This window comes from Numida meleagris, chromosome 9 (genome assembly GCF_002078875.1).
Source record: "Numida meleagris isolate 19003 breed g44 Domestic line chromosome 9, NumMel1.0, whole genome shotgun sequence".
NCBI lineage: Eukaryota > Metazoa > Chordata > Aves > Galliformes > Numididae > Numida > Numida meleagris.
Genome location: NC_034417.1, coordinates 18,095,655 through 18,111,364, shown reverse-complemented (window position 1 = coordinate 18,111,364; position 15,710 = coordinate 18,095,655). Strand labels below are relative to the sequence as shown.

Below are 15,710 nucleotides of genomic sequence, written 5' to 3'. Positions count from 1 at the left end.
ATTCAGAAAAAGAAAATGATCTTATTAAGATATGGAACTATCTAATCTCTAGTTCAGTTCTCTGGAGTTTATACAGTCTTTGGAAAATATGTTTTATTAGTTATTTGCTAATACTTTGTGTCAATACCGTGCTTAGTAATGAGCAATACAGAACTTCAAGGGCTGCCTCACTGCCGAGTTTTCCACTGCTCTGCCAGGAAGGGAGCTTTGGTGTGGAGGTGAACACAAAGTCCCTGTGCACTGCAAGACTGATTTGCAGGTAGGTGATGCATATGACAGAGCACGGAGAAAATAGCATGTTCCAGGAAGACAAAAAGTGTCTAGTTTTCTGTGAGGTCAGTGAGTTGAACAGGCTGATTGTGCAAGGCAGAGAGCAGAGCAATGGTGCCAGATCTAGGAAAAGGGAAATGGGCAATAACAGAAAGAAAAGGAGAGAGAGAGGCAGGAGAAGCTGTTACAATTAGGAGTAGGTAGGAAGAAGGAGATTATCTGAGTAGTTTGATCTTTGTTATATTAGAGAAAACCAGATATTTACATCACAGTGTAGCATTATTACAGTGACTTTATAGATTGTAGTGTTACCCATCTGTTATTGGTGAAGTCTCCCGTGTGTCACTTTTGTAAAAGAGCGGCTTATTCAGCAAGAGCACTTGACCTGAAATCAATGGACCAGACTTAAGATTGTAAATTAAACAGCTTTTGACTAGCACCTAAGATTTTGTACTGCATAAATAAGAATTCAGAATTCAGCTAATGGTCATTTTATGAATATTGTAAAAGTGAGGCGCCGACAAACAAGACAAATGCAGTGGTCATTTTTCTTATCACAGAGTGGCATTCAAAATGTGTTTGTGTTTGGTTGTGGTCCCAGGCAGATGTCCTGAAATTTTTTAGTTGGACGTTCATGCTGTTTATTACAAATAGTAACATCATGGGTTCAGCATGCTAAAACATAAGGTTAAAAACTGTGCATTTGGTACGTGAGCTTGAGGCAAAACTGAAGGAGGGTACTGATATATTTGCTGCAGTGAATTCTGACAGAAAATTTACAGATTGAGTCTTGAGAGTTGCTTAGTACTCAGATTGTCTCAGTTCCATGGATTTTCCCAGGAACTCAGTACCTTGCAAGGCAGCTGTAAATAATTTCTAGCAATCTTCAAGCCATTAGCTGGGGCTTGTTTGAAAGCCTCCTGGTTTTCTTCTTAGATGTTACTTAGTGGCACCAAAAATCAAAAGAATGTACGCTAATCAGTAATTTAAAATATTTCACCTGATATACTTCTGATATCGGTATCCTGACACTTGATAACTTTTAGTCTCATGATGCCAGCTATCATTTTTCAAAGCATATAAAGTGACATTTGAGGGTCCCTTTTGTTCAAGATGTCTAAGAGCTGTAACAGAAGTAGCTTGGAACAAATACATCCTTTTGCCCGAAGGTGCATCACAACTGGAGGAGGTGAAGGGAAAAAATGAGGAAAGTTTTAACATCATGTTGGAAAGCGTTCAGCTTGTTGGAGCTGCTTGGGAATTGAGTAGTGAAACAGGGAAATGGTGATTCCTGGAACACGAGATTCTAACATGAGAAAAAAATACTGAAGACCAACCCAGTGACTGAAGCGCTTGGCTTGAGCGGGATGGATCAAAAGTCGAAGCCCTGATTCAGATCAGTGGCTTGAACGTGGCTTTTTCCTTTCCTAAATGTGAGCCTGGATCTCTGGGCTTTAAGGTGGTCTTCCTCTCCATCTCAGATGATGGATAATTACACACATACCAAGTGCAGCAGCTCTATCTTTACCTTTTTTCTCTTTCTGATTTCTTGTAATACATTTCATTTTCAAGATATCATTTAAACAAAATGTTATCAAAACCAGAAAACTCTCTGTTGCCTCCTAATATAACATAGATACAGATAAATAGGAGGTGCCCAATTTAGGTGGAAAAAGTCTCTTGTTTTAGAAATTATTTGTCAGAGTCTGAGCTCTCAAGGCATCGTGCCAAACCTACCTTTTCTGCGGGCATCTGGTAGGTCAATGAACTGTGTTATAAAGAGTTATCATATAGTGATTACTTAGATGGCTTGTGGTAATGTTATAATGACAGTTCAATTAATATGATAAGATCTTAATTGGTTGTGTAGAATATTGTCTTTTAATCTATGCAAAGTGCCAAGGGTATAGGAGAGGTGCGTATAAATCTGACTAAAACCAGAGTGCCTGTGTCTCTATCTTGTTTAGCTCCAGCCTTTAGGCTGCTGAAGAGAGGAGTCTTGCCCTCTCTTTCCGCACATACTGGTGATATTAGGGAAAGTCATGCCCACAGAAAGGATGTAAATAGATCCTGTATTTATGAACAGAAACCCTGGCTCCTACACAGAGAGCAGAGGTGCCTGAACAGCAAAGGAGCCGTTGCAGCCATACTGAATACCAAAAAAAAAAAGAGACCTGTGGACCTTAAAACATATATTACGTGAATTTCAGCCAAAAAGTTGGGTTTTGTAGGTAGAAGCCTTTACAAATTGCATAACAAGAGCACAGTTTGTTACTTAAGGACTTCTTCAAGTTTAGGTATGGACATAAGTGAATATAAGCCAAACGATGGGCGACTTGGTGTTTCTTAGTTACCTTTCACAGGCCTGTCAGAAGTGTCTTCAGCCCTCAGGAATTCTGAGACCAGTTCCAAACCTGAGAACTGAGCACAGAGAGGCTCTACAAAGGGATAAAGGAGCATCCAGCCTGTGTACAAATTCGCCTCAGTGGTATGCACAAGTGAGGTGCACGTGTTTGCAGATTAATTAGGTTTTACCTAGTCACGTACAGTATGAACATACCCAATTTGCATGGCAAATTACAGCATTACTGCAGGCTATCCACGTTCCCTTTTGGCACACAGTCCCTAAATGCTACATTTGAAAATGGGCCCTCTGGGTTAGTTTAGGGGGCAGGGAGCCTTCTGGGGGAAGCCGTAGTGTTTTTGGGGTTGTTCTTAAATGGAGGTCTCACTTTCACAGAAAATAATTAAATGTACTCAGGTGCAGGATATAGGCCTAAAGGGAAATATGGTCCACGTTAAACCAGTAAGCCTCGTTTTCTTCCAATTATTTTGAGAGAAGCAATATGTTTAATTGCTGGGCTAACAAAAAGTCATATATCCTCATCTGTGTGAAAGTGGTGTTATTAGAGGAAAATTACTTTAAATAATATTCAGTCACTTACTTTAGAATGTAATTATTTCTCTTTAAGTTTGCATCATCTGAATGCAGTGGGGCATGGCAATGTATTATCCAGAGGACTGTCAAACTAATTTGTGGCTTTTCGGTTTGTATGTATTAATGCGTCTGTTGATATTGCCATGTCGAATGCTCACTATTGGAAAAATGCAAAAGAAAGCTGAGTGTAGGAAAACAGAAAATAAAACAGAGGCGATATTTATCTCACCTAACGTTTTAAGGTATGTTTGTGTGAACACTCTGTTCCCAAGCATTGCCTTGCTTCACAAAAATGTTTAGGCTTTGGCCACATTAGCAGATCAGCTGGTGGAAGTCGCGGTGGTGCTGTTTTAAAAATCCACTGATACCCGACACAGCCTCTTAGGAATGCTCTAGCTCTGCCATACATTGACCAATAAACCTGTGACTGCAACGCTCGCATTTCCATGCACACACTGCTTGTTTCTCACACTTCAAATATCAGTTGGCTTGTTTGTGCGTAATTGCTGTGGTACTTCCTGCTCTGAGGATACGCCAGGAGCTTTTGCTTGCTATTACGTGTTGCCTTGGTCTTCAAATTGTAAAGCAGGTGTGTTAGAATACTTTCTGAAAGATCTGAAACGTATTAGCTTTGTGGATTGGTTCAGGCAGTTTTATACAGGGAAAAGTTCTAGTGAAAACATGAAGAGGTGGCGATGGATGAGGTGGATAACTGGGGCATAGCTGATATGGAGAAGATAGTAACACACAGGAAAAAAAGGGGAGGGGGGGGCAATAACTGCTTGACTCGAGACCTGAAGGTAAGAGCAGCCTTACTGAGGTGAGAAGAAGGGTGCCAATACAAAGAATCAAAAGTTTTTGAGGTGGTGTAATGTTTCAGTTTCTTGACTACGAAAGTAAAACAGTTATTGACTAAGAGCCAAAATCCTGTCTGTCATTAAAGAAATTAGTTTCACAGTTCCAGTTCAGTCTGGAGAGGACGTGATACATTCAGCAGCCATTTGGGCTATCACAGCAGGTATTACTTGTCTTTCTGAGTAACTCTTTTGCAAAGAATCCCTAACGTTAAGCTAATGCAGACACTTCACTGTTCTTCATCTTCAGCATTCAGGTCGTTCGTTTCCCACACTGTATGTGGTCTAAGAATAAACAGAAGACTGTAGTTTTCAGAGAGAAGGGGACGTTTACTTAATCATCTTGAGCATGTGTTCCTTCACCTAGAGAAACATTCTGTCTTTATTCTGCTTTTCCACTTCTGTCTTTTTATTAGGAAAGAGGACTGCTGCATCTTTAATGCACTACTTTACAACCTTTTATGTAGAAAGATTAACAAAAAGGAACCACACTTAATTTAAGATGACAACTTAGGTTTGCCTCTGGATTCTTTTTTGGCAGAAGTTCTCTTAGTAAATTACATTTGACAACCTGAAATAAATTCAAACCAAGATTTATGCCTGCATTTGCTCGCAGGGCCGTGGTTCATCAGTCTGTGTGGTTAAAAAGCTATGAAAAGTAACAACTAATTTAAAAATTTATTTTTAGACAACCTACGTGGACTACCAATGGTAAAACTTTGTTTAAGAAAAATCAGGTTCCTGAACACACAGAGGTAAGTTTTCAGTTGATTACAATAGAGTTAGTAATAGATGTTTGTGCAAGAAAAAAGAAAGCAACGTTACAAAACAAGAAGAAATGAGTCATAATGACACATTTTCACTTGCAGCTTAACACAAAAAGAATGGTTTTAAAAACGTAACCAAGGACATGGCATCTTTGAAAATTCTCCCAAAGGAGAAGTCAATGTTAGCCGAGATTGCCAGAATTTACTTTAGCTATTACTATGGATGAATAATTATGCTCAATTCAGCCAGTGATATGGGTTCACAGCAGGTTAATTGGTAATAATGGGTTTCATTCCAAACAGTGAGGAATGATATTTCACGAAAAAAAGTGCTCTCACTGAGAGCTGAAGATGTCCTTGCTTTCAGTGCTCCATATTCACAATAACACACAGAAAAGATCAAGATCAGTGTTCTTGTTTCCGTAGCATCGAGCTGCCCTCAGTTGCTCATGGCTATTGAAAGCAGATGCAACAAGCTGAGGAAGCATCCTGCTTTTTTTTTTTTAATTTTAAATTATTTTACTCCCTGATTGAAAATTACATTTCTTGGGTCTAGGCAAAGGAGAACAGCGTGATCCTGTTAAAATCACCAATAGAGAGAGACTTTTATCTCTGTTATGTAGGTGTGAATAGAATTAGTCATTTCAAGTAAGGCATGTTGAGCTGACACAGAGGAATTTTCTCTGTGAGCGCATTTGTGCCAACGGCACAATGCAGGAGCTCTCCATCCCTCCCTTAGTGTTGTGCACTACATCATATAAATAATAATTATGGGTATCTGTTGTCATATCCAGCCCCCCAAAAAGGAGGTATATGACTGTTGAAGGCAAGAGAAGATATGAACACAAGTCTTTCTGGATAAGCCTACACAGCTGGATTATGCCCTAAGTCAGCTCCCTTCCTTTAACTGTGGTATCAAATTCTTCAGCCATTCAGCTTCTGTGGACCTGTATGATTTCCTGTCTCAAGTTCTTGTTTTCCTATTGCTAACTTGACTGTAGTTTCTGCGTTTGGTAAACCAGTGAACCTCTGTCAAAAGCTCTCCAGGCTGCAGTGAGAAAATCTCAATTAAAAATCAAAGAAAGCAAAAAATTTAGTCCTTCTATTACTTTTATTGAAAAAAAGGGGGGAAAAAATCTGCGTACCTGTCCAGAAGCAGCAAAATCCAGTTCTGTTAGATTTGCATGCAAGTCATTCAATACAAGGAGAGGTTGGAAATACGTTAATGGGACACTGTCAAGGCTGAAGTTTTTGAGCCTTTATTTTTTCCTCTGGCCTGAAAGACTTTTGTGTAAAAAATTTCCCAGATGGGAAAAAGTTGTTACAGCACTTGGATTCTTCCTCTTTACTTTTGATGAGACAAAAGCACTACGACATCCCTTGAGATCTGTTAAGCTGTAGCACACGGTGCGAATATGTGCATGAGCACTGGACTGTGCTTGTAAATGTTTTCCTCTTAGCCTCCTGAAGTTTGGAATCAGCGGGAATATTAGAATGCGCTCTGTCAGCAGTGCCATAAATCGTGTGCTTCTGATTGGGTCCCTCAGCTGTAATGAGTCAGGTTTGCCGAGCTGCTCAGCTCCAGTCCTCAGGCTTTCCTTCTAAAACATTTACTGTTGGTTCCTATGCGTGATAGCCAAAGAATGGAAGCAGATGCAAATGTCAGAATTCGTTATGTTTAGACATTGCAAGAGAATGTATCAATATTCCAACTGCTATTTTAAATGGGAAAATTAGTAGATATTAGTCTCTCTTCGTGCATACCTAGACAGTACCTAGAGCTGCAGATAATCAGCTCAGCTAGGATTCTGATTGTACTTCTAAATACACATTTTAGGTGATAGGAAATCATTATCTTACTGGAATTTACATGGACAGTGTGTGTCTCTGCTGAGTTTTCTAGTGTTTAGTCTTGATAACTGCTGTGTTTTTATAGACAATTGCCATCCACTTTTTAGATTTTCTTGTCAAGGTATACCCACTAATATGCCATTTTGGTATTCTCTTAATCTTTTTTTAAAAATTTCTTCTCAATTAGTGTGTGATCCTTCTCCTTTCTTGCTGCTTGTGCTCTTCAAGCAGAAACAGGCCTTATGTTGCTGCCTTGAGGAAGGCTGAAGGCCGTACAAACAGACAGGTCATCCACCTTTTATGGTGACACAGATAACCCTGAAATGCTGACCAGCACTTGCCTGTTCCATTCCCCAAAGGGCGAGGCTACTAACTGCTTTGCCTACTATTAATTACTACCACCTGGAATCTCACCTTGGACTTTATGAAACATTATGCAGTGTTTTGTCTGAAAGATTGCCTCAGATACAAATTGCAGGTAATTATCTATATCCATCATTCCTTACTGTGCTTCACTAGACACGAAATGGTTCTGCACTGGCATCCTGACTTTTCTGTTTCACTTCCCTTTCTGCCTGTTGGTGTCATTAAGGACGTTTTGCATCCAAGGTCTGCAAGGGCAGGTGGCATGGAGTCCCGGGTACTGGAATATCAGAATATTAGAACAACACTGCCGTGTTCCCCCCAAGAATAATAAAACACAGAATGTATGTCTTGGGTAAAATAACCTTTTGCTTCAGGCTTTATGACTCCTGGGAGCTATATGTTACCCCGAGGAAATATTTTACTGCTTTTGTTCCCTGAGTCTGCCACTAGAGTGATATATATAATACACTCTCCATACGAAAAATGAGGTGACCTATACATCATACATTCAGATTCAGGAGGCTGATTCTGATTTCACTAAAAAAAAAAACACCAAAAAAAGCTCTCTTCCAGTCAGTGAGGTTATTCCAGTCTGAATTTGGTGAAAATAATGTATTAGACCATGAGACTGTTCTGCAAGTACAGCAGCAGAGGTTTTTCAAGTGCATTTCTCACAGTGTAGTCCCTTGGATTCATCGAATCCATGTTATTATGCCAAAGCTTTAAAACAATCCAAGCAATCTCCTCACATTCTTAGACAAGCAAGGAGGATATCATGTGACACTTGAGTAAGGAGAGTCCAATTAAAATCACATAGTTCTTCACATTTGAATGGATTTTCAACATTTATTTAAAAAATAAATAGATTTTTCAAAGAAAATTCTGAAATATTGCTTCTATAGCAGCTACACCATTTCCTGGTGCAAAATCAACCTGTTGATGATTATTATCATTTAAGTGGTGGAGATGATTTTAATTGATATCCCACAGTAAAATTAATAATTGTGAATTGTGAATGTAACTCCAGCTAAATGAGGATACAGATCTGAAATGGCAACACAGTGATTTAGCAGTAGTACAAATATCTATATATTGGCTAATGCAACTTTTATATTCACCTTTAATTTCTTGAGCTGATCCTTGTGCTAGTGTGCAGGAGTGGATGGAAGCACCTACAGAATTATCATCCATCACAATTTATAAAAACTTTTTAGTTATCTGTGCATTGTCTCATGCCTGCAGTAAGGACATATTTCACTCTTGCTGTTTTCTGTTGAGGAAACTGCGTCTTTCTCTGAGAGCAGCAGGAGTTTTGCTTTAGTTAGCGTGTGCTGTTACCTCCTTGTCCTCTTGTCCCCTCAGTGTAAGTTTACAGCGCAGTCTTATCTCCAAGGGAAGCGTGAATGATTTGTTTCCTTACATTAATGTATGTCTTTGAAACATTTCTCAACTGAATAGGTCACAGAACAGAAAAGATGCAGTTGCAGTTGTGAGTACCTTTCCATCTCGAGGAAACAATCCCATGTCAATGAGTTTATTTGTCATCTTCCCCATAAACAAAGGCCCAACTGAACAATTCCACCCATGTAAACTGGAAGGAACCGGTTATATCATGCTTATATTCAGGTACATGCATTACTCATGGATAGGTGTATCTAATGCTTATACAACACTACATGAACTATGAGTGTAAATAGGACAGCCCAGACCAGTAATCAAATTTAAATATCTGCCACTGGAATCAAGTAGAAGAAGTTGAATAGCAGGTATGTAAAAAACAAACTAGAATATGGAACTAGTTTACTTGTGTAGGTGTTTTTGATGGGCATTCAGGTGTATCCTGTGGTCTTCTGGCAAAAATCAATACTAAAGTTCATTCAGTGCTGTTTGAAAATTTGTACCGTGACTTGTATAGCAACTAGTTCAGCAAACAACTTTGGAGCTGTGTGAGTATATCTGCAGTGCTGATTTAAAGCCATGGGTTCATTTTTTAGAAGTTAGTGGACAGAGATTGACTTGTAAATTGGGTTATAAAAAGCAGAAGCTTTGCAGTTTGTTTACTGCAAAACTTGCCTTGGTCTTTATTTAAAAGTTGGGTAGTGGCTGCAGGGTACGTAGTTCATATGGTGAAGCATATGAAAAAGTGCTTCTGAATCTCTCTATCCTCAGATGTGATTCCAAGATGGAATCATTTTAAGAGGGTAGAAGATGTTCAGTAGTTTCTAAAACAAATGATATTTTATACATTATTTACATTGAAATATCTGTTTGTATCATTAGTCATTAGTATTAGTCATTAGCTGCACTTGCTTTTTTGGTACCAGTTGAACAAACAAATGTGAAAACCAAACTGTTCTAATACAAAACAAGTACATGTTGAATATCTGCTGCAATAAGAATAAAAAAAGTGGTATTAAGAACCACTGACCTGTAAAAATTAATTGGTACTTTTTTGCATTTTTCACACTGGAGACATGAAAATCATATCTGGTATATTTTCAGCACCTGGCTGTGATTTGTTGTGTTACATCTTGTATGCATTTTCATCTACGTAACTTTATATCATACCTCTTTATTTGAAGAATCAGTTTTAGATAAACCAGTAATTACTTTGTTAAATGTGATGTACAGTCCTCTTGCGCAGGAATCCTGCTTGTACTCAAAGGTCTTTGAACTTGATACTTCTTCCTATTAAAAAAGTAAACAAAACTTTAACCTTCCCTTCAGAAATTCATCAGAAAGGTCAGCGCTCTGTTCCCTCCAATTTCCCAGGCTCAGCTGGGAGCTGATTAAAGCTGCCAGCTATGACTTGTCAGCTGTGTCAGAGACAACTATATAAACTCTTTGTTATTCACTTTGCTGTGTATTATGAATGTGTTTATCTTCTCCTGTCAGGCATTAGCTGGACAGGTGCTAGAGGAGCAGTGAAGCAGTAGCATTAAACGCTCTAACAATGTCATTACTTAGTAACTTACACCGAAAACACGGGCAGAATATTCAGGAACTTTCTGTAGTTTTTCCTTGTGTAAGTGACTGGAGTGGTGGTCAAGGAAAAAAAATGTTTGTTATTCCAGGAGGCTCCAGCAAGTGTATGCCTGTAGAAAATCAAAATATATGACTCTGGCTGTTCGTCATTCTGTCTCCTTGGGGCAGCATTTTGGGACTGTTTTTGATAACCAGCGTGCTTGATAAGAAAATAGAACAACCTTGGGTAATAAAGAGGCTCTTAGGACTATGTAGATTACATTTTGATTCGAAGAAAGGATAGAGTGTCACAGTGAGAAGCTCAGAGTAGCTTTGGGAAGAGCCAGTGTTGCTGGGCCTTCCAAGACCAAGCAGAAAGGTAAATCCCATGCAGCAGAGTCATGCTCAGGGGAGGAAATGTGCCAGCGAATTGGGCAGGCTGGTGGCAGCTGTCTTTCTTGTCTTTGTATCCTTTTGTCTTCTGGACTTCTTAGATTATGAACTGCATAATAAAATTTGCGTCAATGCAGACCACCAATCTAGGTGCGTTATCTTGCAAAAATACCTGAATTTCAGTCTCAATAAAGAAATTGAGGAATGTGTAGCAGTAAGTTGGAGAGATTCTAGTCCAATTTTTTTGACAGTAAGCTCAAACTGGGACACGCTTCCAGGCAGTGCTAGCACTGTCTGCTGATTGCAGCATGGTCAAAATGGGAGTCTGCAGATTGTGCATCCTGTAGGAACTGAAATCAGTAGGGAGAGAGCCTGCGGTTGCAGTCAGTGGGTTCATAAACTCTTGAGGCTGATTATATTTGGGTCTATATTTTCAGTATTAGCTGAAACTCTCTTCTGCCTTTTAGCTGTTGCTAAGGCTTGGAAAGCATCTGCTAGTGAATGCAGAGATCACAGTTCACAACCTCAGATTTAGGCATAGTGCTGTTAATCCCTGTTTTTGCCCATTCAAATAGACAAGGGAGACCCTGTGCGCAAAAATGGGCTGAGTCGAACTAGAATTGGTGCGATGTGAAATATCTGCAGTGAAGCAAGGAGATCTCATGCGTTTGCACTGTATTCCATTGAACACAATTCTGGAATTGTGGTTGTTTTCCCTTTAAATTTGATACAGGAGTCTTTCATGACATGCTGATACATAAGGATACAGATAAAGCAAGAAAAAAAAAAGAATTAAAAAAACCAAAAGAAACAATCCACATAGGGTGTGATCTGCAAAATGCAACAGCATCATGAAAATGGCAATGTCTCTCTATTTAAAAATGATGGTTGTAGAAATAATGGTTTTTCAAGAAAGAACCCATAATTTATATGAGGTTTATACCTTGGAAGGACACACCACTGAGAAGCATTTAGAAAGAAAACAAAAGACAATGAACTAGCTGTTTTGCTAGAGAGCTACCAGGCAACTTACGTAGATTGAATTCTGCTCTGCGAATGGATGTACCACATTGAAAACAGCAGAAGTCAGAGTAGAGATGCGATCAGAGAGATGGAAGATGGCTGGTAATAAAGAGAAATGAATACGAGTAATAGATAATGTTTTCTTAATCAGAAGATGCCAGTACGTGAATCTGTCTCTAAAGCATGCATACTGTTTTTGGAAAGGGTGAATTTCTGGTCAGAAGGAGAAAGTGACTGTTCATTTCAAATTGACAATATTTGGAAGGGAACTGACTCCATTTCGAGTGTCTTTTCTTGATTTAGATCAGGGTTTTGATCTTCTCCCCTTAGTTTAGGGGCTATTATACAGTATATAATATTATAAAACAAGAATGTAGCGAAACATTTGCTATTATTTCTCCTCTAAGAAGTAGTAATTCATTGCAGTAGAGAATGGAAAAAAATTGAAATCATGAGAAAGAACTGTCTCAGAGAACTGAAACTACGCCTTGCCTTTCTGTAATACTGACGAGTTTCAAATTGTGATATTGATCTGATCAGGAACAGACTAAAGGGCAGAGTGTGGCCTAGGCAAAGCAGGAATGGAGAAAGTGCCAGAAGGACCTTTTTAGAATTTTTCCATCCATGCATTTAATTTTCATGCTTTGCAATCTGATATATTCTAGATGTGACACTTGTTTCTTTCCTTTTATTTCTCAAAGCCATGGACAAACAGCACCATCTCAGGATTTTCATAAGTGCATCTGCCAAATTCTACTTTTAGTCTTGACTGGAATATTATTTCAAACTGCAATAAATTGAAATCAGGGTTGATATACAGTACTTCCTCAGAGATGTTATTGTATTCTGCTTTCATCGTTGGAAAACATGTCTTTTAGTTATGCTCAGTGTCACAAGCAACATAAATTTAATGGTTTTAACAAATTCCCTTGTGGACATTTTCATCACCAAATCTGATGTTTACACGTTTGAACATGTTGTTCTGTATAAAGACAGTCTGTTGGAAGAAGTGGGAATCAGGCTGAAGAAAGGCAAATAGAGGTTTTCTTCCAGGTCATGTCTGAGTGATAGTGTTAATGTGTACATGCTTGTAGGAGACTTTAGTTTCTAGTTATAATCAATACTTGACATATTTTTCCCATGATTAAATTAAAGCTGGGCAAGTCAGATTTCCCTTAGGAGAAAACAAGTGGCAAAACAGTTCATTGGTGATCTGCATCTAATCCAAATAAGTGCTACAATTACCTCCACTCTCATTCATTATCTTTCCCCATTTCCTCCTGCTGGCCTACTGCCTAATAACTTTTTGGCTTGCCACCCACATCTGAAAGAGAAATAGTTCATACATGTGGGCTTGCTATCTTCAGTACTCAACAGGATTCCTTATTAGTAAGATAAAAGAAAACAGTAATGTTGTCACTATTATAGCTGTACTTTGTCTGCATAATGTTTTGCAAACAAATCAAGGCACGCAGCATCCTTAGGATTCATTGTCAGAACCCACTTGCTGCACGGTTATGGCATAAGCATGTTTTGCATATCAGTAATGAGAAAGCTTTGGCTCTCTGTAAGAATATTTTTAATTAGACATTGGATTGGCAGTTGATGCTTTCTTTGCCTTAATAAAAGTAGTTTTGTGGTTGCAAGTATTGAAGTATTTTTGCTGGAGCTGGGATTTCATTCTTTTGTGTGCACTCCTTATGGGCTGTGCAGAGCTGTCTCCCCTGCGTACCACGGCTTTGGAGCGAGACGTCAGCTGCTCGCTGCCTGCTTTGCTCCCTTCTTGTCTGCCCGTGGCTGGGCACTGAAGAGTTGGTAGTGCTAAAGACAGTTCCACTTGGTTCTTTAAGGACAGTTTCATGAAAATGTAGTTAGGAACCAAAATAGCTTGAAGAAAGACTTAAAGTAGAAAAGTGTGACTAAGAATTAGGAAGTGTTTAAAGAGCATTTTCCAGAAAATTATAGTCCAACTTTGTCTGTCTGTTTTTAATTTTGAAATCAAACTTTGTGCACCGGTATTGAACTATGAAAAACCTTTCAAAATGCCTAACAAGTAGGGATGCTTAGCCAGTTGTTCCTATGGAAAGTAGAAGATGAGAATGTTGACGTCTCTGCTACCTTCCTGAGATGGCTGGTAGCAGACCTTAAATGTTCTATTCATATGTAAAGCTGGAAATTATGGTAGCAATAAATTAAAATTAATAACTCAGTCTTTATGACATTAAGTCAGAAGCAGTCTAACGTTATACGGTCTATGAAGCCTGCAGTTATTTACAACCCAGATGTTTACAGAAAATGAACCAACTTTTTCTTCTTTTTTTCTTCTCTTTTGAAGAAACTGCCGTTTCCTCATTAAGTCTCTGCCTCGATTGTATGTTTGGCTCTTTTAGACAAACATTGTTTATGACATATCTCAGAACTGATGTTGATTCAGAGTAGAACAGAGAAACTGGGAATAGCTCCGTTGCAAAAATAAGCAGTAGTTCAGGTGTTAAACTGCTGATGTGGAAAATTGCTCTGACAGTTTTGATGTTGCTTTGTCTTGTAGTTAGACTTAAGCTATCGCTTCCTTCAGGAGAGCCAACTGGTGCCTTGTTTTCTAGCACATGCCAGCCTATAGGGTGATGCCTGTGTTGTGGTCACCGATATTCTGTGCTGTGCGTACACATACTGAAACAACACATTACAAACGGAACCAAAGAGCTGTGAAAATATACACAACCTGTTTCTCGTGCACAAGTTATTTTCTGTTGTTTTTACTAATACACCTTATGCTGAAGCAAACTGCAAATAATAAGATTTTACTCAGTTAGAAGCAGATAATTATAGGGAGCAGATTTATCAGTCTTACTTTCACTATACACTCAATTATGAGCATCTAATTAATTACTTGTGAAGAAACACACACTTTTTTGCCTGTAATTATTATGAATGTAGAACCTAGAGATTCCGTTTCTGTTTTCTAATTATAAAGATTTGGTGATAAAAGGGTTAAAAATCTGTGATTCAGAATAATCTGGTAACTTGAATACTTGAATCTAGAATCCACGTTTCAGATTTGGTCTGTTCTAAGTTGTGCACTGGATGACTGTATGGCACTCCCAGAGCCTGCAGTGAGGCTTTGCTCGCTTGTTACACGGTTTACATCTAGGAAACCTATGAGGTACCAAAGTTCTTGGCTGTTCTTTTTTTGTTACAACACTACCTCTTATTTCAATCTAGGAGGCTAATGAGCTTCTCGGTACCAAGACAGATGGGATTGTAATACCAGGAAAATTGGATGATCCCGTGGATCCATGGAGCATGAGATGTCATAAAGCAAATACAAAGACATACACTCAGGGACTAACAACGTAAGTTTTTGTTATAAGCTAGAGCTTCATTATTTGGATTTGACAGAGGAGAAGAGGGATCTGGTTATATTTATTGGTTGTTAGATGTCCGTGAGCTGCCAGTATGAAGTGCAATGCTGTTCTAGGACTTCTTCAGTAAGTTATTTTAGTGCAGATACAAAGATGCCTGTACCATTGTACAAAGTGGTGCTGAGACTTCATTTAGAATGTTATATATTGCTGGTGTCACCTTTATTCAAAATGAAATTAAATTAAACTTGAACAAATGTAGAGAAGGCCACTGAGGTAATTAAGGCAAGGAAAAACCTATCGCGTGCAAACAGAGGTTAAAGAATCTGCCCTTCATTCCTTGATTCCTGTTGCCACTCCTTTTTATTTAATTTTTTTTTTGTACAGCACATTAAACACATTTGAAAATGGGCATTATGGGTCATTTAAAAACATTAATTATTTTACAATAGTCTCTTTGGAAAAAACTTGTTATTGCTCGTACCAAAAATAGTGACAAAATAATGGTCTACTCATGCAACAATGGAACAGCTGAAATTAAGAGAAGGATATTTATGTGGCTCCAAACATGTGTGCTAAATGTATCATTTTCCACTGCAGCAGTAGAACTTCCTTTCCCCTTTTTCCTCCTCCTCATTTATATGATTTTTTTCTGTAGTTACTGTAATTATTAGTTGAAAAAAAGATCCAGTCTTATATACATGACTTTTCCTGTGCAGTGCTCCTGTAGCTGAATTTGACGTGCCAAAGCGTGGTGATGGGAGGGGTCAGGAGTGAACTGAAAAATGAAATTTGGCAGAAAGAAATAGAAACCTCTGTCATGTGAAAAGTTGTTTATTCATGAACATCATAAACCCCATCATCTTTATGAGCCCACTCACGGTGCCAAAAATGGCAACACGAGGAGAAATGTGTCCAAGAA

The 15,710-nt window shown here is 38.6% G+C and overlaps 1 protein-coding gene across 17 annotated transcripts in view; it reads left to right on the top strand.

The window, feature by feature from the left end:
* The window catches only part of MEGF11 (multiple EGF like domains 11), a 280,422-nt gene that overhangs the window by 57,827 nt on the left and 206,885 nt on the right, over positions 1 to 15,710 (top strand). For 15 of the 17 annotated variants that reach the window (XR_002442023.1, XM_021407912.1, XM_021407917.1 and 12 more), the window contains one exon: positions 14,649 to 14,779. The exons of the other annotated variants lie outside the window; for them this stretch is intronic. The gene's annotated coding sequence lies outside the window, so the exon portion shown is untranslated. The remainder of the gene's footprint in view (positions 1 to 14,648; positions 14,780 to 15,710) is intronic. 17 annotated transcript variants of the gene reach the window in all.